Source organism: Lipotes vexillifer, unplaced genomic scaffold, assembly GCF_000442215.2.
Source record: "Lipotes vexillifer unplaced genomic scaffold, Lipotes_vexillifer_v1.1 scaffold690, whole genome shotgun sequence".
In the NCBI taxonomy this organism is placed as follows: domain Eukaryota; kingdom Metazoa; phylum Chordata; class Mammalia; order Artiodactyla; family Lipotidae; genus Lipotes; species Lipotes vexillifer.
Window position 1 is genome coordinate 2,547,958 of NW_006798376.1, and position 8,592 is coordinate 2,556,549.

The following is an 8,592-nucleotide window of genomic DNA, read 5'->3' on the forward strand; positions in this document are numbered from 1 at the left end:
AGTCTGGAAGAGGTGACTGATCCATCAAATGCACAGACAAATGCAATTCTACGAGAGACAACAAAAATCAAGGAAACATGACATCACAAAAGGAACACAATAATTTTCCAATAACTGACCCGAAGAATTGGAGATCTACAAATTGTCAAAGAAGAACTCAAAATAATTGTGTCAAAGAAGTTCAGCAAGCTACAAGAGAACACAAATATACAACTTAACAAAATCAAGAAAATAATTATGAACAAAATGAAAGTTCAACAGGAAGGCAGAACCATAAAAAAGAGCCAAACAAATCCTGGAGCTGAAGAATGCAATGAATGAAATGAACAATGCCGTAGAGAGCATCAACAACAGACTTGATCAAGCAGAAGAAATAATCTGTGAACTCAAAACAAGTCATTAGGAACTATTCAATTAAAGTGAAAAAAAATGAAAAAGAATGAAGAAAGCCTACATGAATTATGAGACACAAAATGCCAAAGGGAGTTCTTCAAGCTGAAATGCAAGGATGCTAATAGCCCATAAAAGATATGAAAGGACAGGTATACCTCATTTTCCTGCACTTTGCTGATATTGTGTTTTTCTGTTTGTTTGTTTGGGGTTTTGTTTACAAATTGAGGGTTTGTGGTAACCCTGCATTGAGCAAGTTGATCAGTGCCATTTTTCCAACAGCAATGGCTAACTTCATAACGTTGCGTCACATTTTAGTAATCCTCACTAGATTTCAAACTTTTTCATTATTGTTATATTTCTTAGAGTGATCTCTGATCAGTGATCTTTGATGTTACTACTGTAATAGTTTGGCAGCACTACAAACCACATCCATATAAGACAGAAAACTTAATTGATAAATGTATGCGCTCTGACTGCTCCACTGACTGGCTGTCCCTCCATCTCTCTTCCTCTCCTTAGGCCTCCCTATTCCCTGAGACACAACAATATTGAAATTAGGCCAATTAATAACCCTACAATGGCCTCTGTGTATTCAAGTGAAAGGAAGAGTCGCACATCTCTCATTTTAAATCAAAAAACTAGAAATGATTAAGCTTAGTGAGGAAGACATGTTGAAAGCTATGATATGACAAAAGCTAGATCTCTTGCACCAAATAGTCAGCCAAGTTGTGAATGCAAAGGAAAGTTCTTGAAGGAAATTAAAAGTGCTATTCCAGCGAACACACAAATGATAAGAAAGTGAAACAGCCTTATTACTGATATGGAGAATGTTTTAATTGTCTGGATAGAAGAGCAAACCAGCCACAACATTCCCTTATGCCAAAGCCTAATTCAGGGCAAGGCCCTAAATTTCTTCAATTCTATGAAGGGTGAGAGAGGTGAGGAAGGTGCAAAAGAAAACTCTGAAGGTAGCAGAGGTTGGTTTATGAGCTTTAGGGAAAGAAGCCACTTCCATAACCATAAAGGTTCAAGGTGAAGCAGCAAGTGCTAATGTAAAAGCTGTGGAAAGTTAGCCAGAAGAATAAGCCAAGATAATGAATGAAGGTGGTTACACTAAAAAACAGATTTTCCACGTAGGCAAGACAATCTTCTTTTGGAATAAGATGCCATCTTGGACTCTTAGCTAGAGAGGAGAAGTCAATGTCAGGCTGACTCTCTTGTTAGGGACAAACATAGCTGGTCACTTTAAGCTGAAACCAATGCTCATTTACCATTCTGAAAATCCTAGGGCTCTTAAGAATTATGCTAAATCTACTCTGCCTGTGCTCTATAAATGGGACAACAAAGCCTATATGACAGCATGTCTGTTGACAAGATGGTTTACTAAATATTTAAACACCACTGTTGAGATCTACTGCTCAGGAAAAGATTCCTTTCAAAATATTAGTGCTCGGGCTTCCCCAGTGGTGCAGTGGTTGAGAGTTCGCCTGCCGATGCAGGGGATACGGGTTCGTGCCCCGGTCCGGGAAGACCCCACATGCTGCGGAGCAGCTGGGCCCGTGAGCCATGGCCGCTGAGCCTGCGTGTCCGGAGCCTTGCTCCACAACGGGAGAGGCCACAACAGTGAGAGGCCCGTGTACCACAAAACAAACAAACAAACAAACAAACAAACAAAATATTACTGCTCACTGACAATGCACAAGTCACCCAAGAGCTCTGATGAAGATGTACAAGATTAATGTTGTTTTCATGCTTGTCAACACAACACCTATTCTGAAGCCTGTGGATCAAGGAGTACTTTTGACTCTCAAGTCTTATTACTTAAGAAATACACTTCATAAGGCTATAGCTGCCATGGACAGTGATTCCTCTGATGGATCTTGGAAAAGTCAATGGAAAACTTCCTGGAAAGGATTCACCATTCTAGATGCCATTCCATGAACATTCACGGTTCATGGAAAGAGGACAAAATACCAACATTAACAAGAGCTTGGAAAAAGTTATTTCAGCTCTCATGGATGACTTTGAGGAGTTCAAGACTTCAGTTGAGGAAGTAACTGAAGAGGTGGTGAGAACAGCAAGAAAACTAGAATTAAAAGCAAAGCCTAAAGGTGTGACTTAACTGCTGCAATCTCATGATGATAACTTTCACAAATGAGGACTTGCTGCTTATGAATGAGCAAAGAAGGTGATTTCTTAAGGTGGAATCTTCTGGTGAAGATGCTCTGAAGACCACTGAAATGACAACAAAGGATTTAGAATGTCATGCAAACTTAGTTGATAAAGCTGTGGCAGGGTTTGACAGAACTGACTCCAATTTTGAAAGAAGTTCCACTGTGGGTAAAGTACTATAAAATGCATTGCACACTACAGAGAAATCACTTGTGAAAGAGTCAATCAATGCAGAAAACTTCATCATTGTCTTATTTTAAGAAATTGCCACAGTCACCACAACCTTCATCGACCACCACCCTGATCAGTCAGCAGCCATCAACATCAAGGCAAGACCCTCCACCAGCAAAAAGATTATGATTATGACTCCTTGAAAACTCTGCTGATGGTTACCATTTTTAGCAATAAAAGTATTTGTTATTAAGGAATGTACATTTTTAGGACATAATGTTATCACACACTTAATAGACCAACAGTATAATGTGAACATAACTTTTATAAGCACTAGAAAATAAATAACAATATAATAATAGTAGGGAACATAAATGGCCCACTTTCAAAAGTGGTTAGATCATCCACACAGAAAATCAACAAGGAAACATTGGACTTGAATCGTATCTTAGACCAACTGGACCTAAAAGACACATATGGAACGTTCTACCCAACGACAGTAGAAAACACATTCTTCTCAAGTGTGCATGAAACATTCTCCAGTATTGATCACGTAGGATCACAAAAGAAGCCTCAGCAAATTTAGAAGATTGAAATCATACCAACTATCTTTTCTGACCACAAAGACATGAAACTAGAAATCAGTAACAGGAAAACTGGAAAATTCACAGATATGTGAAGATTAAAAAACATACTCCTGAACAACTAATGGGTCAAAGAAATCAGAATGAAATCAAAAATACCTCAAAACAAACAAAACAAAAATGGAAATACAATATGCCAAAAACTTACTGTATAGAGCAAAATAAGTTCTGGGAGTGCAATTTATTGTGATATACCCCTACATTAAGAACTAAGAAAGATCTCAAAAGAACAACCTAACCTTACACCTCAAGGAACTAGAAAAAGAACAAACTAAGCACAAAGTTAACAGAGGAAAAGAAATAACAAAGATCAGAGTAGAAATAAATGAAATAGAGACCAGAAAAACAATAGAAAAAACCCACAAAATGAAGAGCTGGTTTTGGAAAACACAAAATTGACAAACCTTTAGTTAGACTAGCTAAGGAAAAAAAGAAAGAAGCCTCAAATTTTTCAAAAAATTAGAAATGAAAGGTAAGACATTACAAATGACACCTCAGAAATACAAAAAGATGACTATAAGCAATTATACACCACCAAATTGGATAACCTAGAAGAAATGCGTAAATTCCTAGAAACGTACAAACTGCCAAGACTAAACCATGAATAAATAGAAAACTTTGAGCAGACCAATAATGAGTAAGAAGATTGAATCAGTAGTCAGAAACCTCCTAACAAAAAAAGACTAGGATCAGATGGTTTTACTGGTGAGTTCAACCAAACATTTACAGAAGAATTAATGCCAGTCCTTCTCAAACTCTTCTCAAAAATTGAGGAGGAGGGAATACTCCCAAATTTGCTTTATGATGCGAACATTACCCTGATACCAAAGCCATATAAGGGCACTATGAGAAAAAAAAAAAAAAAAAAGGCCAATATCTCTGATGAATATAGAAGCCAAAATCCCAAGCAAAATACTAGCAAACTGAATTCAATAGCACACTAAAATGATCATGCACCACGATCAATGGGATTTATTCCTGGGATGCAAGAATGGTTCAAAATATGTGAATAAATAAATGTGATATACCACATTAATAGCATAGGAGAGTTCTCCCTTTTCTCCATGCCCTAAATAAATAGGAAAACATCCATGTTCAAGGATTAGAAGACTTAAAATTGTTAAGATTACAGTGCTCCTCAATTTAATCTACAGATTCAATACAATTCCAATCAGAATCTCAGCTGACTTCTTTGTAGAAGTTGACAAACTGATTCTAAAATTTAAATAGAATTGCAAAGGACTCAGAATAGCAAAAACAATCTTGAAAAAGGAGAACAAAGTAGGAGGACTCATATATCCTGATTTCAAAACTTACTACACAGCAATAGTAATCAAGAAAGGGTGATACGAACAATGGAATACTACTTAGCTATAGAAAAGGAATGATTTTTCTTTTTTTAAAGGGTGATAATAGCACAAAAAATAAACACAGATCAACGGAATAGAATTGGGAATCCAGAAATAAGACCATGAATCTATGGTCAACTGATTTTCAGTGAGTGTGCCAAGCCCATTCAATGGGTTTAAAAAAATAGCCTTTCAACAAATGGTGCTGTAATGACTGGATAGCCACAAGGAAAAGAATGAAGGTGGATTGTTACCTCACACCATATATAAAAGCTAACTCAAAATAGCTCAAAGATCTAAATATAAGAGCTAAAACCATAAAACTTCTAGAAGAAAACGGGTAGGTTTTCATGACATCAAATTTAGCAAAGGATACTTAGATATGACACCAAAAGCATGAGACACAGAAGCAAAAATGGACCATTTTGATTTCATCAAAATTAAAACTTTTTGTGCTTAAAAGGACACAATGAAGAAGGTGAGAACATAACCCACAGTAGGGAGATCAGCCAAAACGGTGGAGTAGAAAGACCATGAGCTCACCTCCTCTCATGGCCACACCAAAATAACAACTATTTACAGACCACCTATTGATGGAAAAGACCAGAACCTACCATAAAAGATCTTCTATAACTAAAGATATAAAGAAGAACCACAGTGATATAAGCAGTCAAGACCCATACCCTCTGGGTAAGTGACCCACCAACAGGAAAATAATTACAATTTCAGAGCATCTCCCCAAGGAGCAAAGATATTGAGCCCCACATCAGTGTCCCCAGCCCAGCATTTCTCTGCCAGGAAGATGAGCCACTAGAACTTTTGGCTTTGAAGGCCAGTGGGGCTTACTTGTGGGAGACCCAGAGAGCTGTGGGAAATGGAGATTCTACTAATAAAGCGTGCACACAAAAATCTCACATGCTCCGAGACCCAGCTCAGAAACAATAATTTGAAAGGAGCCTGGCTTAGACCTACCTGCTAATCTTGGAGAGTCTCCCAGAGAGACAGGGCTCAACTGGAGCTCACAGACACTGGTGGCAGCCATTTTTAGGAGCTCATTCTACCACATACTATTTCGGATCCTCCCTCTAGCTTATTAGCTCCAGGACCCAGCTGTGCCCACGCCCACCAACCCACAGGCACCAGTACTAGGACATTTCAAGCCAAGTGACTAACTGGGTGGGGACACAGTCCCACCCACCAGTAGACAAGCTGCCTTAAGACCCCCCCTGAACCCACAGCCACCCCTGGACACAACCCTGCCCACCAGAGGATGCAGGATCAGGCCGCACACACCAGTGAGGCGGACACCAGCCTCAGGACAACGGTACCCCTGCTGCCTGCAGACTCAGCCCACCCATCAGCAGACCAGCACCAGCTCTGGGACTAGCTGGGCTCTGACCCTGCCCACCAGCAAGCCAACACAAGCTTTAGGACATCCTGGACCCTGCAGCCAGCCATGTCAAGAACCAGCCTCACCCACCAGCAGTCTAACACCAGCTCTGGGACCCTGGGCCCTGTAGCCAGACCCCAGGACTCAGCTCTTCCTGCCAGTGGGCTGGCACTAGCCCTAGGACCTAGCTTCACCCACCAGTGGGAAGACACCAGCCCAGGATCTCCTTGACTCCAGCTCTGCCCACCAGTGAGCTAGCAGTAGCCCAGGGGCCACCTGTGGGTCTGCAGCCAGCTGCCTCATGACCCAGCCCCACCAAGCAGTGGCCAGCAGCCTCTGCACAAGGCAGGGCCTAGCAATCAACCAGACCCGGGGCGGGTGGTAGAGCCAAGGCTACGAGACCACCCACAGTAGTCAGCCCACCACAACAGAAGGACCCAAGCAGCCCAGCTAGCGGGCATCCCTAGAGCATATATGGAAACCATAAGGAACTCTTTCAACTCAGTAATGAGAAGACAAGTAGCCCGATTTAAAAATAAGAAAAATATATGAGTAGACATTTCTCCAAGGAAGAAACACAAATGGCCAATAAACTAGAAAAGATTTTCAGTATCACTAATCTTCAGGGAAATGCAAATCAAAACCATAATGAGATACCACTCCACACCCAGGGGGTAGCTAGAATCAAAAAGGAAGATAAAAACAAGTATTGGTGAGGATGTAGAAAAATCAGAACCTTCAGAACTACTGATGAGAATGTAAAATTGTGCAACAATTTGGAAATAGTCTGGTAGTTCCTCAAATACATAAAGTTACCATATGATCCAGAAATGCCACTTCTAAGCATATACCAAAGAGGAGAGATGAAATCATATGCTCACACAAAAGCCTGGACATGAATATTTATAGCAGCATTATTCCTAATAGTCCAAATGTGGAACAACCCAAATGTCCATCAACTGAGGAATGCATAAAGAAAATCTGGTAAAACCATACAGTGGAATATTATTCAGTCATAATATAACATAAATGAACTTATCTACAAAACAAAAACAGACTCACAGACATAGAGAACAAAATTTGTGGTTGCCAAGGGGGAGGGAGGGTGGGGGAGGGATGGACTGGGAATTTGGGATTAGCAGATGCAAACTATTATACAGAGAATGGATAAACAACGAGGTCCTACTGTATAGCACAGGGAACTTATATTCAGTATCCTGTAATAAATCACAATGGAAAAGAATATGAAAAAGAATGTATGATATGTATAAATGAATCACTTTGCTGTACAGCAGAAATTAACACATTGAAATCAACTATACTTCAATAAAACAATTTTTTAAAAAGAAAAAAAAGTAATGAAATACTAATCCATGTTACAACTTGGATGAACCTTGAAAACATGATGCTAAGTGAAAGAAGCCAATGCAAAAAGCCACATTTTTTTTTTACAATTCCATTTATATGAAATGTCCAGAACAGGAAAATATAGAGATAGAGAGATTAGTGGTTGCTTAGGTCTGGGAGAGATGGAGACTGTGTTGTAACAGCTAAAGAGTACAGGGTTTCTTTCTGAGGTGATGAAAATGTTCTAAAATTGACTGTGGTGATGGTTGCACATATCTGTGAATATACCAAAAAACCACTGAATTATATACTTTAAATGGGTGAATTTTATGTTTTGTGAATTATATCTCAATAAACCTGTTAAAAATTATTTATTTTAGGGGCTTCCCTGGTGGCGCAGTGGTTGAGAGTCCACCTGCCGATGCAGGGGATACGGGTTCGTGCCCCGGTCTGGGAAGATCCCACATGCCGTGGAGCGGCTGGGCCCGTGAGCCATGGCCGCTGAGCCTGCTCGTCCGGAGCCTGTGCTCCACAATGGGAGAGGCCACAACAGTGAGAGGCCCACATACCGCAAAAAAAAAAAAAAAAATTATTTATTTTAGAACAGTAGACCAAACTAGATGAAATATTACCAGGAAAGATGATGCCAACTATATCACATTGCAACTGTATTTATTAATTTAACTAATGGTTCCAAAAAATATATATATATATATATAAAAGACAAGAATGAAATAAGCCAAAATATTGCCTGTAGGTGATACTCTTCAATTTTTTTTAACTTTCTCTACTTGCCAGTGCATGTTATCACAGTGATAATCAGGATAAAAGTACAAAACCTATAATAATCAGTTATAAATTCATGGAAATACACACAGGAAGAAGACCCAGGACCACATGCTTTAGGTTCCTAAAAGCTTCTGTTCTGAGGAATCTGGGCTCCAATAAAGGAAACTGGGAAAGAGACACTAACAACCAGATGGAAGGGCCAACTCATACTGTCGAAGTTACAATGACACTCCCGCTCTGCACCACTCCAACTCCACCCCAGCTCCAGCCCAATTTAAAACTATTCTTTTTTTTTTTTTTTTTTTTTTTTTTTTTTTTTTTTTGTTGGCGCCTCTCT

The 8,592-nt window shown here is 39.5% G+C and overlaps 1 protein-coding gene across 1 annotated transcript in view; it reads right to left on the reverse strand.

Annotated features, from left to right (window-relative positions):
* Nucleotides 1-8,592, reverse strand: part of ASAH2 (N-acylsphingosine amidohydrolase 2) — a 77,620-nt gene that overhangs the window by 29,129 nt on the left and 39,899 nt on the right. The window lies entirely within an intron of this gene.